The following is a 17,924-nucleotide window of genomic DNA, read 5'->3' on the forward strand; positions in this document are numbered from 1 at the left end:
GGAGCTGAAGAGATGGCAGGCAGAGATGGTATTAAACAAACAAACAAACAAACATAAGTTTGAAACACATCACGTCGATGACCGACGAATAGGAATCCCTACTGCTGCCCACATCCAGCACCCTGTGTACACCACCTGCTCCCTACAGTCAACACCCGGTCAAGCAGGCTCGCTGGGGGGAAAGGCATATTTGCGAAGGCCCCGGGGCCAGCTGTGTGCCAGTGCGTCCGTGCCGAGTGTTGCCTCGGTCAGGAGTAAAGCCGCTGGCAGTGGGTGGTTTCTGGAGGGTCTGCCGGTGTGGCTTCGAAACGAGGCCAGCTCAGCTGGATCACTTGAGGTGGAGTCGCCATTGTCCCGGGAGCACAGCTCATGACGGCTCGTCGGCCACACGGTTCAGCACACCGGGGACATACAGTGCTATGCATAAGTTTAGACACCCATGCTAAAGTTGACTAAAAAGAGGAATAAAAAATCATCTTTTGGAAATTGAACTTAATGCCTTAATTTAAAAAATTAGGAAAAATCCAACCTTTAAGGGCACCAATTTTCTTTGTGAATGAATAATGTATCGTAAATAAATAAATGTTCTTCCTTAAAATACAGGGTGCATAAGTTTGGACACCCCTATGTTAAATTCCCATAGAGGCAGGCAGATTTTTATTTTTAAGTATTTTTTTAAATTATTTTTTTAGGATACTATGCATACTGATAAAGTTCCCTTGGCCTTTGGAATTAAAATAGCCCCACATCATCACATAGCCTTCACCATACCTAGAGATTGGCATGGGGTACTTTCCATAAGGCAAGGCAAGGCAAGGCAAGTTTATTTATATAGCACATTTCATACACAATGGCAATTCAAAGTGCTTTACATAAAAGAAATTAAAATAATAAAAAAACAGTTAAGAAAAATAAAAAAATACAGTACAGTACAAACAGTCGGACGAACATTGGCACAGTGCTCATTCAGTAAATGCATAGCTAAACAGAAGTGTTTTGAGTCTGGATTTGAATGTGACTACAGTAGGAGCACATCTGATCTCCTCTGGAAGCTGGTTCCAGTTGCGGCTGGCATAATAGCTAAAAGCGGACTCGCCATGCTTAGAGTGAACCCTTGGTATTTCTAGCTGATATGATCCTAGTGATCTGAGTGATCTGTTGGGTTTATATTCAGTGAGCATATCTGCAATGTATTGAGGTCCTAGGCCATTGAATGATTTATATACCAGCAATAATACTTTAAAATCAATCCTAAATCTAACTGGGAGCCAGTGTAAAGACCTGAGGACTGGTGTGATGTGTTCATATTTTCTAGTTCTGCTCAGAATCCTGGCGGCAGCGTTCTGTATGAGCTGCAACTGTCTTATGGTCTTTTTGGGAAGGCCAGTGAGGAGTCCATTACAGTAATCCACCCTGCTGGTGATGAAAGCATGCACAAGTTTCTCTAAGTCTTGTCTGGAAACAAAGCATCTAATTCTTGCAATATTTTTCAGATGATAGTATGCTGATTTAGTTATTGCTTTGACATGACTACTGAAACTAAGGTCTGACTCTAGTGTCACACCAAGATTCCTGACTTGATTTTTAGTTGTTTGACCTTTAGAGTGAAGGTATGCGTTCACCTTGAGAACTTCATCTTTGTTTCCAAATGCAATGACTTCAGTTTTGTCTATGTTTAACTGAAGAAAGTTTTGACACATCCAACTGTTGACTTCATCAATGCATTGGCACAGGGAGTCAATGGGGCTGTAATTGTTAGGCGATAGGGCTAAGTAGATCTGTGTGTCGTCTGCATAGCTGTGGTAAGAGATCTGGTTCTTTCTCATTATTTGGCTCATTGGGAGCATATACAGGTTGAACAGGAGTGGCGCAAGAATTGAGCCTTGAGGTACTCCGCATGTCATGGATGTCCACTCAGACTTATGGTCTCCTATACTCACATAATAACCTCTCCCATCTAAGTATGACCTGAACCATTTTAGGACTATCCCAGAAAGCCCCACCCAGTTTTCCAGCCTGTCAAGAAGTATGTTATGATCGACAGTGTCAAATGCAGCACTGAGGTCGAGTAGTACCAGCACTGATAGTTTACCTGAATCAGTATTTAAGCGAATATCGTTTATTATCTTTATGAGCGCTGTCTCTGTGCTGTGATGCGGTCGGAAACCAGATTGAAAATTGTCAAAGTATCCATTCGAGCTTAAGAGTTTGTTCAGCTGATTGAAGACAACTTTTTCAATGATCTTGCCTATGAAAGGAAGATTTGAGATCGGCCTATAGTTGCTTAATATGGTCTTATCCAGATTGCTCTTTTTCAGGAGGGGCTTGACAACTGCAGTTTTCAGGGAGTTTGGAAAACTCCCAGAGCGAAGTGAGGCATTTACCACTTCTAGGAGATCTGCTTCTAAACTGTTTAACACACTTTTGAAAAATGATGTGGGAAGTGTGTCAAGAGCGCATGTTGATGTTTTAAGGTGCTGTACAGTTTCTTCCAAAATTTTGCCATCAATTTCTTTGAAATCAGACATAGTAACTACTTTCTCAGGTGGTTTGATCTGTCTGACCCCAGAGCAACTCAAGCATGTGCTGATCACCTTTCTGATATTACTGATTTTCTCAGAGAAGAAAGAAGCAAACTCACTGCACTTGTTCTCTGAGAGCATTTCACTGGGAATCTGGCTTGGGGGGTTTGTCAGTCTCTCTACAGTAGCAAAAAGAGTGCGTGTGTTGTTTAAATTGCAGTTTATAATATTTGAAAAGAAAGTCTGTCTAGCTTTGCCTAGTTCCATATTGAAAGCATGAAGGCTGTCTTTGTAGATGTTATAATGGACTACAAGTTTAGTCTTCCGCCACATGCGCTCTGCTTTTTGTCTGCCACTCTTCTTCCTGACTTTAACAGGAGCAATATCATCAATTATACCTTTAACTTTTGAGTTAAAAGAATCAAGGAGAAAATCAACAGAGTCTGCAGATATGCTTGGTGTTAAGGATATAGCCTTCATAAATAGTACACTAGTGTTCTCATTTAAGCATCTCTTATTGACAGACACAGATCTAGCTTCAGTGGCAGGAGAGATCAATATATCAAAGAAAATACAGTAATGATCAGACAGTGCTACATCCTTAATAACAATCGATGAAATGTTTAGACCCTTACTGATAAGTAAATCTAGAGTGTGTCCACGATTGTGTGTGGGTCCATGTACATGCTGAGTCAGATCAAAAGTTTTTAAAACACTTTTGATTTCTTTTGCCATATTGTTTTCTGCATTATCAGTAGCGGTTTTTGGCACGGGCGAACCGGGCAATCGCCCGGGGCGGCATTTTTGGGGGGGGCGGCGCCGCCGGCACGAGCAGAAAAAAATAAATAATAATCTGCGCGGCGAAGCAGTTTTCTATTATCTGTCATTTCACTGTGTGGGGAATTGGCAAATTTGCGCCCCCTGCAGCTGCAGGCGCCCCTGCTTGCTGAGAAGATGCCGTGCACAGAAGCTGTTTGTTTGAGAAGGGGAAGGGGAGGAGGGGGCGCGGAGGCGCGGATGACAGTTCACCTCTGGGTCTCTCCCAAATGGAACGGACAAGGGGGGGGGGGGGTCCATATTGTTATCTAAGTTATCTAATTTCTTTCATGATGACACCTCGACTTTCTTCCAAATAACGCACATTTCATTCATAATATTATAAATACAGGCCTCTATATTTCCTGCACATTTTTGTTTTTCTGAATTGTCTGAATGGCTAATAAAAATAGGTAATACAAAACGATTACTCACCACCACCAAGGTGAATTGGTTTAGTCTTGACTTCTGGCCGTGACTCGTCGTGAGTGACAGTTGGTATGGTGGAATCGGGGAAATCTGTTGATTGTCGGTGTCGAGTGCCAAATAAGAGATGGACAAGAAAGGTCAAAGCTATCAGGTGCCCAATATAGAAACGAGCGAAAGATAAAGGTATGCAACTATGTTTTCTCTGTATGATTACGGTATCCATGTCATGAATGAAGGGGCAATATTAATTGGTGGGTATAACTCTTATTTGTTAGCCTTTTTGCTATGATTCTTGCTATGCTTAACAATAATTCGTTTTTAACTCAAACACGAGATCTAATTTCACCATAATATTGTGCTTTGCAACAAAACTGTTACAAGTTCAGTTATTACACTGCAAAAAAAATGCTTTTCTTACTTAGTATTTATGTCTTGTTTCCAGTCCAAATATCAAACATTTCTTAAATAAAGATGCATAACGTTATTTTACTAAAGTAGTAAAATGACATAAGATATTAAGTCTTGTTTTCTGGGGAAATAAATAAAAATTTAGTTTTTGCTTAAAACAAGCAAAACATGATCTGCCAATGGGGTAAGAAAAATTATGTGGGTGGGGGGCGCTCGAAGGGGGTCTCGCCCAGGGTGTAATTCAATGTAGAACCGCCACTGTGCATTATCTATGTGAATGTTAAAATCTCCTGCAATGGCAAAACAGTCAAACTCTGAGGTAATTGCTGATAACAGTTCTGTAAAGTCCTCAGCAAAGGCTGGAGAGTATTTTGGAGGCCTGTAAATAATGATAAGTGAAATGTGTGGAGCACCTTTTAACACAATACCCAGATATTCGAAAGAAGGGTAATTCCCAAATGATATTTGCTTACATTGATAGATATCTTTAAAAAGAGCAGCTAGACCCCCACCTCTCTTAACAGCTCTGCAGACACTCATAAAAGTAAAGTTAGGAGGGGCTGTTTCATTGAGGACTGTTGCACTGCAGCTGTCCTCTAGCCAGATTTCATTTAGAAGCATAAAATCCAGGTTGTTTGTGGTTATTAAATCGTTGACTAAAAGATATTTATTTTTAAGTGAACGAATGTTTAAAAGTGCTAACTTAACAGTCTTACTTTTTGTCCCCACATCAATCTTACTTTGACGTGTAATAGGCACCAGATTAGTTAGGTTTGCTGCACGGCTATTGAAGGCCTTAGACTTTCTATCTTGTAATAGAACAGCAATAGAGAAAGATACCGGCACACTGGGTTCCCGCTTGTTCTGTAAACATTTGAGAAAGTTACTGTTATCAGAGCGGGGACCCAAAACACATCACTGAGAGCTGGTATCAGTTGTTTTTGGTTCACCTCGAGCAGATGGAGGAGGGTGTGGGCCCTTGCGTTGTGGTAGAGGCCGAAGAGCTCTCACAGGAGGGGGAGGGCGAGCTGGGCCCGCAGGCTTTGGTGCGGGTGGTAATGGTGCCTGTCGTTTTTTGGTTGGTATCTGGGGGCTTGCAGCAAAAGAGTGGGATAGTCTGGTTCCAGCATACACCAGTTCTTCCATTTTCTGTGAGAAACACAGAAGAGGCGAGGCTGGAGAGAGGGATAGCGTGTCTGGTGAAAGGGGCTGTTGCTCTGGTGTTATAGGAGGTTGTGATATGCTGTCCTGGCTTCCCTGGCTGTTTTCCAGGAAGTCGTCCTTGGGTGCTGAATCTTCAAGCAGTTCTGATATGTCTGTCTGTGGGCAGGGCTCAGCTGAGATTGTGTCCGTGAGCAGAGGTTGTTGTGGCGGAGTGGTGCTATCATTGTCCATGTGTGTGATATGTCAACCACATGTCCATTTTGCTGCTGAAGTGAAGTCCCGTGGTCATTCATACTGTGTCCATGTGTGTGTGTGCCGTTCAGATTGAGTGGATTGGCACAAACTGCAGAAGGATGATTGAGGGAGAAGTAGATATTGTCCTTTAACACTCTTGAACCAAATTTGTTTGGGTGATGGCCATCCCGATGAAACAGTTGTCTCTGACTCCAGAAAAGATTGAAATTGTCAATGAAGTTTACTCCTTTTATATTGCAGGTTTTTTGCAGCCATGTGTTTAGCCCAAGCAACCGTGAAAACCTGTTTGTTCCTCTTGCTGGGAGAGGTCCACTGATGAATGTTTGAACTTTCAGTCTTTTAAGTGTTTCAAAAAGTTCATTGAAATCCTTCTTAAGGAGTTCTGACTTCTCTTTATGAATATCATTCTTCCCCACATGTATGATGAGTATGATGTGACGAACATGATGCACTAAGTCACATGACACAGTGAGTCACATGATGCACTAAGTCACATGACACACTGAGTCACATGATGCACTGAGTCACATGATGTGTGGAGCACATGGCTTAAGAGAGCTGGAAGATGGCAGTTAGTGAGTAATGCCTTGTGTAGTGGGAAGTTAATCCCTGCATATCTCCAAACAACCTGTGAGGTGAAAGGAACCTTTCATTAATTGCCTTGGACCTATGCCTTGGATTTGCCTTGGATTTATGGACCTTTTGGAAGTTGCTGGATGTTCAGGGAAATTACCAATGGTACAAACGACAATGGAGGACAGATCATTTGTCTGACTGACTGACGGGACAAAACCAAACAAGTATTGTTTTTTCCTTTTTCTTATTTTTTCTTATGTTGGGTTTGCCAGTTGAGTGTCCATGGGACTGTGTAAATATTGTTTAAAGTGCTAAAAAAAATATTGTTTGAAGTGCTCTTTCTGAACTGCACAGTGGACTGGTTGCTCAGTGCTGGTCTGAAAGGACTTAATGGTCTAAGAACCTATGAACTCTAAGCTACTCTGCTGGTTTGAGAACTCAGTCAAGAACTGTTAATGTGAACTTGTGAAACTGGTGGTTTGCACCCCAAATGAGTTGAAAAGGAATGAACTGAATTTAAACGAATGTAATTTTTGAATGAACTGATTTACTTTTGTTGAAAGATTTTGTCATGTTAAGTGGGCCCGGAATTGGGAATTGAGTATTTTAATTTCTGGGATCCTTTCCTTATAAATTGAATAATTTTTTTGGTTTCTTGTTTTGTTTTTTATTGAACTTGCATTTTGTGAATCATTAATGTTTTCCCCTCACTAAATGTTATTTTTTGTTCAAACAAAAAGCTAATAACAGTTTCTATGAATTGAGCCTGTTGATATTGTGTGTTCCTTCATCCACATATTAAGGGTTCCTACTTTTTTTGATGTTTGAATCCTTTGTACGGTTGACTGACTCAAATAAATTTAGTAGGGTTAATCTCCTGCTTGGCACCCCAATAAATTAGGTCAATCTGTTACAACCAGTTCTTCCATTTTCTGTGAGAAACACAGAAGAGGCGAGGCTGGAGAGAGGGATAGCGTGTCTGGTGAAAGGGGCTGTTGCTCTGGTGTTATAGGAGGCTGTGATATGCTGTCCTGGCTTCCCTGGCTGTTTTCCAGGAAGTCGTCCTTGGGTGCTGAATCTTCAAGCAGTTCTGATATGTCTCTCTGTGGGCAGGGCTCAGCTGAGATTGTGTCCGTGAGCAGAGGTTGTTGTGGCGGAGTGGTGCTATCATTGTCCATGTGTGTGATATGTCAACCACATGTCCATTTTGCTGCTGAAGTGAAGTCCCGTGGTCATTCATACTGTGTCCATGTGTGTGTGTGCCGTTCAGATTGAGTGGATTGGCACAAACTGCAGAAGGATGATTGAGGGAGAAGTAGATATTGTCCTTTAACACTCTTGAACCAAATTTGTTTGGGTGATGGCCATCCCGATGAAACAGTTGTCTCTGACTCCAGAAAAGATTGAAATTGTCAATGAAGTTTACTCCTTTTATATTGCAGGTTTTTTGCAGCCATGTGTTTAGCCCAAGCAACCGTGAAAACCTGTTTGTTCCTCTTGCTGGGAGAGGTCCACTGATGAATGTTTGAACTTTCAGTCTTTTAAGTGTTTCAAAAAGTTCATTGAAATCCTTCTTAAGGAGTTCTGACTTCTCTTTATGAATATCATTCTTCCCCACATGTATGATGAGTCGATTTGCAGTCTTATGTTTCATCAGAATGTTTTGAAGTTCCCTGTTTACATCAGAAGTTGTTGCTTGTGGAAGGCAGCACGTAGTTGTGTCCCTGCTGCTAATGTTTCTGATTATGGAGTCCCCCACTATCAGAGTCCTGGGCTCGGCTGCGCTCTGAGCTGAGTGCTGCTGTCTGCTCGACCTTGAGCGCCAGTTAGCATCAGTGTTAGCTACTGGCCCATTCAGTCTGTGTTCGATCACATTCATCACATTTGGGGATTCCTCATTTACATTCATTAGCACTTCAAATCTGTTCTCAAGATGTATAGGCAGTGGTAGCAGACCAGTGTTTGCAATCCTTGTCAGAGCTGTATCTGGGGTAGAGGATGCTACTGCAGGAATATGTGATGCTCGTGACAATCTGATGTCTCGAGTGCCTTTGGGTCTAGCCCCCTTGTTTGTGCCATCGATTAGTAAGTCGATCGGCTTGTTTCTCTACCTGTCGAGGAGCACTAGTTTCATGGGACTCACCGGCTGTATGCTGAGGGTGTCCATGACGAAGCTCTGTTGTCTGCTCCGTCTGGTTTGATGGTCCCGTAAGTAACTTTGTTTCGAGAACTGCAATCCTTTGTAAAAGTCTGTGGCAGTTAGTGCAGCAAGTAGATTCTTGAACCTGAAGAGGCATTTTCTCTCTTATCCGTATGAATGTAGGCAGTTGTGTTTTCCTTTCCCGGAATGTAAGCTGGTCGGGTAAAAGAATTCTGCGTTTTTGTAGTAATCCAAACTTTGTTGTCTGAGCACTGTGCTGTTTGCTGAGGTTAAAATTAGGTGATAAAAGGAAATAAAATATAAAAATATAGGAGATAAAATGTAAAAGCGATAGAGCAAAGCGCGGAGCAGTGAGCAAGAGCGTCCGAACAGTAGCTGAGCAGGAAGTAGAACTGAGCATAAGATCATCTCTCAATGCAAATCAAACCAGCTATTAGACTAACTGAAATAAAACCATGCCAATCTCTAGGTATGGTGAAGGCTATGTGATGATGTGGGGCTATTTTAATTCCAAAGGCCAAGGGGACTTTATCAGGATGCATAGTATCCTGGATCCATGAAGTAACTGGCCTTTAAAAATAAAAATCTGCCTGCCTCTATGGGAATTTAACATAGGGGTGTCCAAACTTATGCACCCTGTATTTTAAGGAAGAACATTTATTTATTTACGATACATTATTCATTAACAAAGAAAATTGGTGTCCTTAAAGGTTGGATTTTTCCTCATTTTTTAAATTAAGGCATTAAGTTCAGTTTCCAAAAGATGATTTTTTATTCCTCTTTTTAGTCAACTTTAGCATGGGTGTCTAAACTTATGCATAGCACTGTACATGGCCCGAAGCGACCTCAGATGCTTCTGACTCCAGAGGAGGAGATGGCGGGTCTGTTCGACCGAATCCAACTCCATACCGAGAAAAGAGATCCTCTTCAGGGGGGCGAGTTTGCTCTTCTCCCAGTTGACCCGAAGCCCCAGCTGGCTGAGGTGCCTGAGCACAGGTCCCTGTTTCACACAACTGCTCCCGAGACTGAGCTAGTACCAGCCAGTCGTTGAGAGAGCTGAGAATGCGAACGTGGTGTTCCTTCATAGGAACAAGGGCCGCCTACGCAGTTTTCGTGTAGACGCGGGGAGACTTGACTGTTTTCTTGACTGTCCAAAGTAGACAGTTGTCAGTATACTTTTGTGAGGAAACAGCTTAAAGAACTGACAGCCTATCTACTATAATGTTTGCAAATAAACATTTATTTTAGGGTGAGCTATTGTTGGAGTTTACACTAGGGATGTTGAAATTGCTCAAAAATGCCGTTCGAATATTCCATCTAAAAACTTTGACTGAAATAACCACTCGTTACAACCGAGGTATGCAGCAAAGCATTTGTGAAGCCTGTAACGACAATGAGAAGAAACCAACCACAGACTAATTTTCTTCCAGAAAATTAATTCAAACTCTCTACTTCCTGCTGAACCAAAAGAGAAGATTTGTTCAGAACGTCAAATGATCCTCATCACTCTGGCTATTTAAAAGAGCCTCCCCCCCAACACTAACGAAATAACTGGTAAATGCTACCTTTGTATACTGGTTAATGCTAGCTTTGAATACTGACTGGTTAAGAGAAAGACAGAGACCAAGGTCCCACACAGAGTCCTCACATTCCAGGGTCAAATCACCAATCCGGGGCCATAAAATCAGGCTCCAGCTGGTCTACGCTAACCAACGAAAACCCCCAACTAAGAACTTTTATGAGCCCAGCTAAAGGAAGAACTTGTCAATGTGAGGGGGTTGTTAAAAGACAGATTGGTTCAGAAATTGCACCACAACATTCCTGAACCCCTCCTTCTTAAGACCTCTGAACAAAACAAACAGAGTTCTGTCTCTTCTAAACCAGAAAACTGAGATTCTTCCTACAGTATACGTAAAACTCATTCAAGAACAATTTTCAATGGACTCTTTACATCATACATCAAAGCATCATACATCATTCTATGTGTTTCTACGATATATGTGTCCATTTAATATGCTTTAATCCCATATAACTCATGTAATTGTTATAATTATTAGGTGTGTGAAGGAAAGTGTGTACTGTTTCATATCAACGCTATTTTACGAACACAACTAGCAAGATGGTTGGAATTAAATCTGTGTAAAATGTTTTGCATTCTTATAATACTAATGATGGCTAAACTGTAGCCTCTGTTCTCTCTGCTAGTAAGGAGATCCCAGATAAGACATGATTTATGACTTTTCAAACAAAGCCAGTGTCTAATTGGTCCGCTCTCTTCAGGAGGGGGGACAAAACTTTGAGTAAAAAAACCTTGGATTCTCTGTTCGCTCCCTCTCTAAGTTGCTCTCTAAGTTCGTTCAAAATGTTCTGATACAGAAGACCTCTCAACGAGTGCAGAACAAAGACGGAGACGGCAGACGATGCTTTTAGTAACCATGTAACGTTAACAGACGAGCAGATCAACCCAAATTAAGATCAGATGGGTTAAATTCAATTCCAGTCATCTAGCTCCTTTCCGTATCTTATTTTCTTTCTTTCTTTTGTGTTATTCTTCTTTTCCGATTGAAAGTCTCGGTTTTAAGTTAAGTTTTGCTGTAAAGTTTCGGTCCACGATTCACGGCAACGCACGCTTTCAACTTCAAAGACCTTCAACCATCCTCCAGCCACCACGCGACTGGTTCTCCCTAAACTCTATCCAAGCACGAGGAGATCAACCAACGGACCCCGAAAAACACCCTTTTTACCCAACAAAAGGGAACCTTCAAACGGAAACGCAAGTAGACTACCTCCAGACTCTTAAACTGAACTGGTGTATTGATATAAATTAAATAACCTGTCTAAGAAACGGCCAGGGTTAAATTAATGATTGATGGTTCAGGTCATGCCTTGAGTGCATATGGAAATTCGGAATTTTCTTCCTCTTCCCCTTTAACTCATTCTTTCCAAACTCATTCTTTCTTTATTACTCTCTTCCTTTCTGCAACCTGTATGAATGTGTGTGTATGCGTGCGCGTGTGTTTGTGTTAGACATAGTTGTTAGAATAATCAATAGAGTCTTGTTTGTGTTAGTTATGTGTTAGTATATAATCAATAAAGTATTGTTTGTATTTGAAAAGAGATTGCTTGTGTATGTGCTTATCAAATTTATTGTCTTGAACTTCGATTTTAAGTTACCTATGCTTTTACCCTTAATTTATTTCTTAATTTATTGTTAGCTGGGGATTATTCTTTCTTGGCCAGGAAGATATTATATTTCCTAGAGTTAATAATTGGTTATGCTTTCTGTTCGTTGGATGAACTGATAAAATGATCATACTATTGATTCTGCTACAGTAAATTATGAAAATAATTAAATTATTAATTATTGTTCATAATTTGTTATGAATAATAGTTAATTATATTTATACGTGGGCGTATAAGCGCTACAAGCCACAACCTTGAGGCGGATGGCCTACAACAGCAGAAGACCCCACAGGGTCCCACTCATCTCCACTACAAATAGGAAAAAGAGGCTACAATTTGCACAAGCTCACCAAAATTGGACAGTTGAAGACTGGAAAAATGTTGCCTGGTCTGATGAGTCTCGATTTCTGTTGAGACATTCAGATGGTAGAGTCAGAATTTGGCGTAAACAGAATGAGAACATGGATCCATCATGCCTTGTTCCCACTGTGCAGGCTGGTGGTGGTGGTGTAATGGTGTGGGGGATGTTTTCTTGGCACACTTTAGGCCCCTTAGTGCCAATTGGGCATCGTTTAAATTCCACGGCCTACCTGAGCATTGTTTCTGACCATGTCCATCCCTTTATGACCACCATGTACCCATCCTCTGATGGCTACTTCCAGCAGGATAATGCACCATGTCACAAAGCTCCAATCATTTCAGATTGGTTTCTTGAACATGACAATGAGTTCACTGTACTAAAATGGCCTCCACAGTCACCAGATCTCAACCCAATAGAGCATCTTTGGGATGTGGTGGAACGGGAGCTTCGTGCCCTGGATGTGCATCCCACAAATCTCCATCAACTGCAAGATGCTATCCTATCAATATGGGCCAACATTTCTAAAGAATGCTTTCAGCACCTTGTTGAATCAATGCCACGTAGAATTAAGGCAGTTCTGAAGGCGAAAGGGGGTCAAACACAGTATTAGTATGGTGTTCCTAATAATCCTTTAGGTGAATGCATATATAGCAGGCTTCATTCAGTGATTGAAACAAATATTATTAACATTAATTGAAGTTTTACAGTATATAGAGCCGACATTGAACACTCGCAAAGCAGACAGCCGCGCCTCTAACCCTAACCCTAACCCTAACCGTGTTTTTCCACATTCAAAATTCTGTTTTTTAAAACTATTCGAATATATATTTGAATTTAGAATATTCGTTGACAGCCCTAGTTTACAATGAAAAAAACTGCTGTTCTATAAGTGAAGTCAAAGACCATGTTGTATTCGGTTTACGCCACTACTATGAGCTATACGTAATCCAGGTTGACCATTACGTTTCTTCATGGGAATGGGTATCTGCTCATAACACAAAAGCTCTGGTAAAAGCGTCACAGTGATAATTCAAACTATGGGTTAGATCAGTGTAAAAACAGTGTAAAAATCAGTGTTATACAGTGGTTATACCATTCGTTTCTTAAGTAGGTGGAAACACTCGTTCGTTTTTCCCGTTTACAGAACGGGAAAACCCATCTAACACATCTAAATGAACACATTGCTTTACATAAAGTTATAATGACTGAAACAAACACTACAAGAAAACCTTGGCATTATTAACTTTACGGATGATCTATATGTTATAAATAAACCTCTCACCCCATATGAAGAGAATCCAGCTGTGCGTCTCCATCCTGATGTTTCTGAGCTGGTCTGTGGGAGATTCCTGTTTCATTTCCTTAGTCACTCCTTTTGGATCAGAGCCAGAACTCCTGCGGTGTGTGTGTGTGTGTGTGTGTGTGTGTGTGTGTGTGTGTGTGTGTGTGTGTGTGTGTGTGTGTGTGTAATCTATGTTTGTTTTCATTACATGGCTAATATAATCAGCATTACAGATTCTCTGGCTGATTATGAATCCCCTCATTGAGGCCAGAGCAGGATTTGATCTCAGATGTACATTTTTCTGTCAGCGAATAGCGATTAAATCAATCATTTATTTTATACCATATTTGTTATGTTGGTGGGAATGATCTAATCGTGATCAACATAAAACAAACCCTCGCTTTCTTTCCAGTCTGGTCTCATGAATGTTTCACTTTGCGTGTCGGAGTGCTTGAACTCAGAACACTAATTACTCTACTGGTTTATGGAAGTTCACAACCATTTACTAATATATTTTAAGTATACATACATATTTAGCCTATATTATATTACAAGAAATATAACATTACAAGAAATTGTGCATAAGAATCAATCTTATTGTGTGAAGAATAAACCCATTACATATAATCTTCACCTAATAAGGGATCTCTTTGACTTAACTCTTTGTAATGATGTTAATTTGGGTTATCTTTAGAGCAAGAAAAGGCTTTCGACAGGGTTGACCATTGTAAGAGCCATTTTGTCTTTGCTTCAGGCGCGTAGCCAGTAATGGGCCAGGGTGGCACTGGCCCACCCACATAACTCACTGGCCCGCCCAGGCAAGTTTGATCAAAATACATTTTTAGTTTATTTTTATTATTCAAATGTATTTAAGAAAATATATTAATATAAACCTGATTTATTGTTGACTGGTGTGTGTGTTTAATTCTGTTTCCAAATAAAATGCGTGAAAGCCTCCCTCCTGAACGTAATTGGTTGCTATGGTTGCTAGGGGTTCCGAGTCCGACAGGAAGACTCTCTAGGTAGCGGGCTCTGGCGGCCTTTAGTTCTTTAAAAAATAACTCTGTGCCTCTTTGGACTATGATGAGATCATTTCTGTTTTTAATACTAAACCCAGGCACTTGCATCTTGTTTTGTAGAATGAAAACAACAAAGGTAGGCCAGTTGTTTAACTAATTTCCTTAATTTTTGCCCGTGAAGTGATTTAAGGCGAGACACGGCAAAAACATCGGGGTTTTTTTTCACTGGTCAATTTGAAGATTTTGGGCTAGCCTATTTGTCTTCTTCAATGCCTTATTTCAGACTTGTGGTGAAAAAAAAATCCAAAATACACATTTAAGTCTTTATTTTACTACATTTTGTCTATTTGCGTGTGTATATTTCTCCTAAATTCAACAAAAGTTGGCGTTGTTAATCAGTATGCTGCACCGCGATCGCTGTCTGCACCTGTCATAACACAAACACCGTTGAAAAGCTCTCTACTTTCTCCTGTACACAATGCTGTCGGATCCAAATATGGTAATTTCCTTTAATCAGCAACCAATCGTGAAAGTACAATGGGGCATTTAACTCTAAAAGCGAAATCTCATTGGCTGATGTCAATTTCTGACAATGTGATTCGTTCAGATGCATCACGTGACGTGCTCTGACATTTTGATGTGTGTTTTTGACTGTTTTTGACTGGGGTTCTGTTCAGTTGTTGGCCATAAATGCTGTGTTATAAGTTTTGATGTGTTTTAGGTGGTTTGTATTGTTGTTGCTGATGATTTGATAAGATATTGTGTCTGTAAATAGTTGTTTCTGCTAAAAAGTATGATTTTTTACATTACAAATCTTTAAATGCTGTTTTCTCAAAATTAGTTGTTTGTCATTCTCCAGAATAACTGAGGAAGTTTTATGGTAATATCTATTATTTTAAAATGTTACATATTCACCTGTCTCGCCTTAAGTTACTGGTGTGTTGTGTACTGTATAGAATGCCTTATAGGCTAGCCTACTGTACATTGTTTAGTTTAAATTAGTTGCAATTTTTTTGGCACAAAAGCTTAATTTCCACCAGGCTGCATTGTATATGGTTGATTTAACAGAAATTGGGGAGTGTGTTGTTATTCATTTCAAACCGTGCTTATTAATATATTATTATTATTTAAGTAATTTTTTTTCTAGGAAAAACTATTGGCCCACTCACTTTTTCACTGGCCCGCCCAAAATACAATTTCTGCCTACGCCACTGCTTTGCTTAAACCTTATGTAAGTGTGTGTCCAGTAGGGGTCTCTCTTTTGGGTAATTGGTTGCTGAATATAAGTAGGAACCTTCCTTCAGGTGACGTGTTGCTGGAGGGAAGGTGCACACAGTTTTTGACCGCTATAAGCTATGCTACACTGTAGCTGTGTCCCAATGTGAAGACTGCATCCTTCGAAGGCCGCGGACTTCAAATGATGCAGCCTATGCGTCCTCCGAAGGACGCTTCATGCAGCCTTCTGGGATTTCCTAATTGCTTAGCCAGGTGTTCCTGATTACCGCTCCAGGCGCCAAGCAACGGTGCGAGAGGACAGCTGCTATCCTGATAATTCATTTCATATAATTGAGTAAACAGCTATGGAGCTAGAATTGGCTATTGTCATTTTATGTTTTATATGTAAGGATGTGTCAGGTCATGTAGCTTATTTCGGCTTAACCGAAGATTCAAATGCTAATTTATATCTTACCTTGATGCGATTTTGTAGGCTAGTGTATTCTTTTTATTATGCACATAAATGGACCATGGTAAATATATTTACACAGTTTTTCAACCCTATTTGAATATAAAACTCAGTTGAATATAAAAAGTCCAGTGCGAATGTTACTCCCGCTCGTCATCGGCAGCTGTCAGTCACTGTTGCTAGGCGACAAGAACAGTCCTCCGTAGGCTAGACCGGTCCGAGCGCTTCAGATGCGCCCTTTGAAATGGGACGGAGCTGTAGTTAGCGACAATTTGTTAATATTGTGACAATAGGCCTACATTTTGTTACTTTAATTTTCTAAATAACCAGTGGTGGTATATAAGGAACTAGATACTTCGTTAATACTCAAAGTAATTTCCCCACACAGGACAGCAACACTACAAAATTATCTTATTTTACAATATGATGCATTGTTTTACATTAAACTACACAAAAGTATATAGTTTAAAAATGTATCAACCTTGAGAATATTCAGAAGTAAAATGCAACAAATGCAGTAATATAAAGCAGAACCATCATAAAAACCCTGACAAGGTTTTTTCCCCTGCAGAATTCCTTTACTTTTACTCTTGATACCTTAAGTACATTAGAGTATGCAATATAATTTTGCTTAACTAAGGTTTGAAATATATGACTAGTAGTTTTTCCCCCAATGCGGTATTAGTGGTTATTAAAAGTACTTTAGTGTAATAAAGTATCTCAATATTTATTCCATGAGTCAGCCCTGCAAACCTGTTGGTAGACAACTTAGTGGATAGTGAAAATATGTAGTCAAACACTCTGGAGCCCATCCCAGATGATGTCCCACCAGCAGGAGGCCTTACCAGGGTCTCTATTGTGGAGCCCATCCCGGTCCAGCAGCACACCAGGGTCGCCCACTCAGCTCAATAAAAGTCTACATCATTTTTTCTTTTTTATTTACTGTAAATTTAAATGTTTATGTTGATTTTGATATGTTTAACGTATGTTGTAAATAGTTGGGAGGAAAAAAAGGTATAGAAGAATTTGTTTCATGTAAAAATTATGACTGTCATTACAAAAATAAACAATGCCCAGAGCAATGAATTCTCTTTTATTTACACATTTAAAGTTGCATAAAAAAATATATAAATGTACAGATTTTTTTTCCTTTAAAAAAACATAAGTGGAAAAAAAGTTTTTTTTTCTAAATCATTCTTTCAAGAAGAGAAAACAGCCTGTCCATTCTCTCCTGTGCTCTCCTCGCCTCTGCAGTCCCATGTCTTCTCTAATCAAGTCCAAAAACTCATCCTCTCTGTCTCGCCTTCTTCGGGGTGCTGGTGCCTCTGGCTCCTCCTCTTCTAGGTCACACACTGCTGAACTCGGCCCTGGTGTGTCCTCAGGGATTGAGGCAATGAGGGTGCAATGCCTCTGTCCCAACATCTCATCCATGAGGACAAACCAGGGCCAAGTTCAGCAGTGGGGTTCCCACTCACACCCTCTCCTGTCCCAGGACACGTGCAATCCTAAGGCAGAGCAAATGAACCATGGCTTGTTAACAACAGCACAATACATTTCAGCAAAGATGTGTGTATTAATTTTCTTATATATATATATATATATATATATGTGTGTGTGTGTGTGTGTGTGTGTGTGCCTGTGCCTGTATGGGAGTTACGTATGTAGCACACTTGAAGGAATGAACAAGCGTGTGATTTGGTTGGGTTCTTTTATTCAGCCAGCGTCATTCGCAACAGCTCCGTACCACACAGTACAACATAACTCAATACTCATCGTCTCGTTAAACCTCTCGTGAACTAACTTTTCTTTTCTCTTCTAGGTTTTTCCGGGGGTTTTCCTCTGGCTTACTGCCACCAACTGGACACCCATCACATAGCTGTATACTACAAATTGACATGCATGTACTGAATAATTAAATAACCATTATTAATAAAATAACTGAAATGACAAAAACTATTACACGGGGGGGGGGGGGGGTCCAGCTTTTAACTCACAATTATCTTGATATACTATTCTATCAATGTATATTCTAGATTTCCCCACATTCTCCCCTACAAAACAGAA

This window comes from Scardinius erythrophthalmus (assembly GCF_964197995.2).
Source record: "Scardinius erythrophthalmus genome assembly, chromosome: 3".
In the NCBI taxonomy this organism is placed as follows: Eukaryota; Metazoa; Chordata; class Actinopteri; order Cypriniformes; family Leuciscidae; genus Scardinius; species Scardinius erythrophthalmus.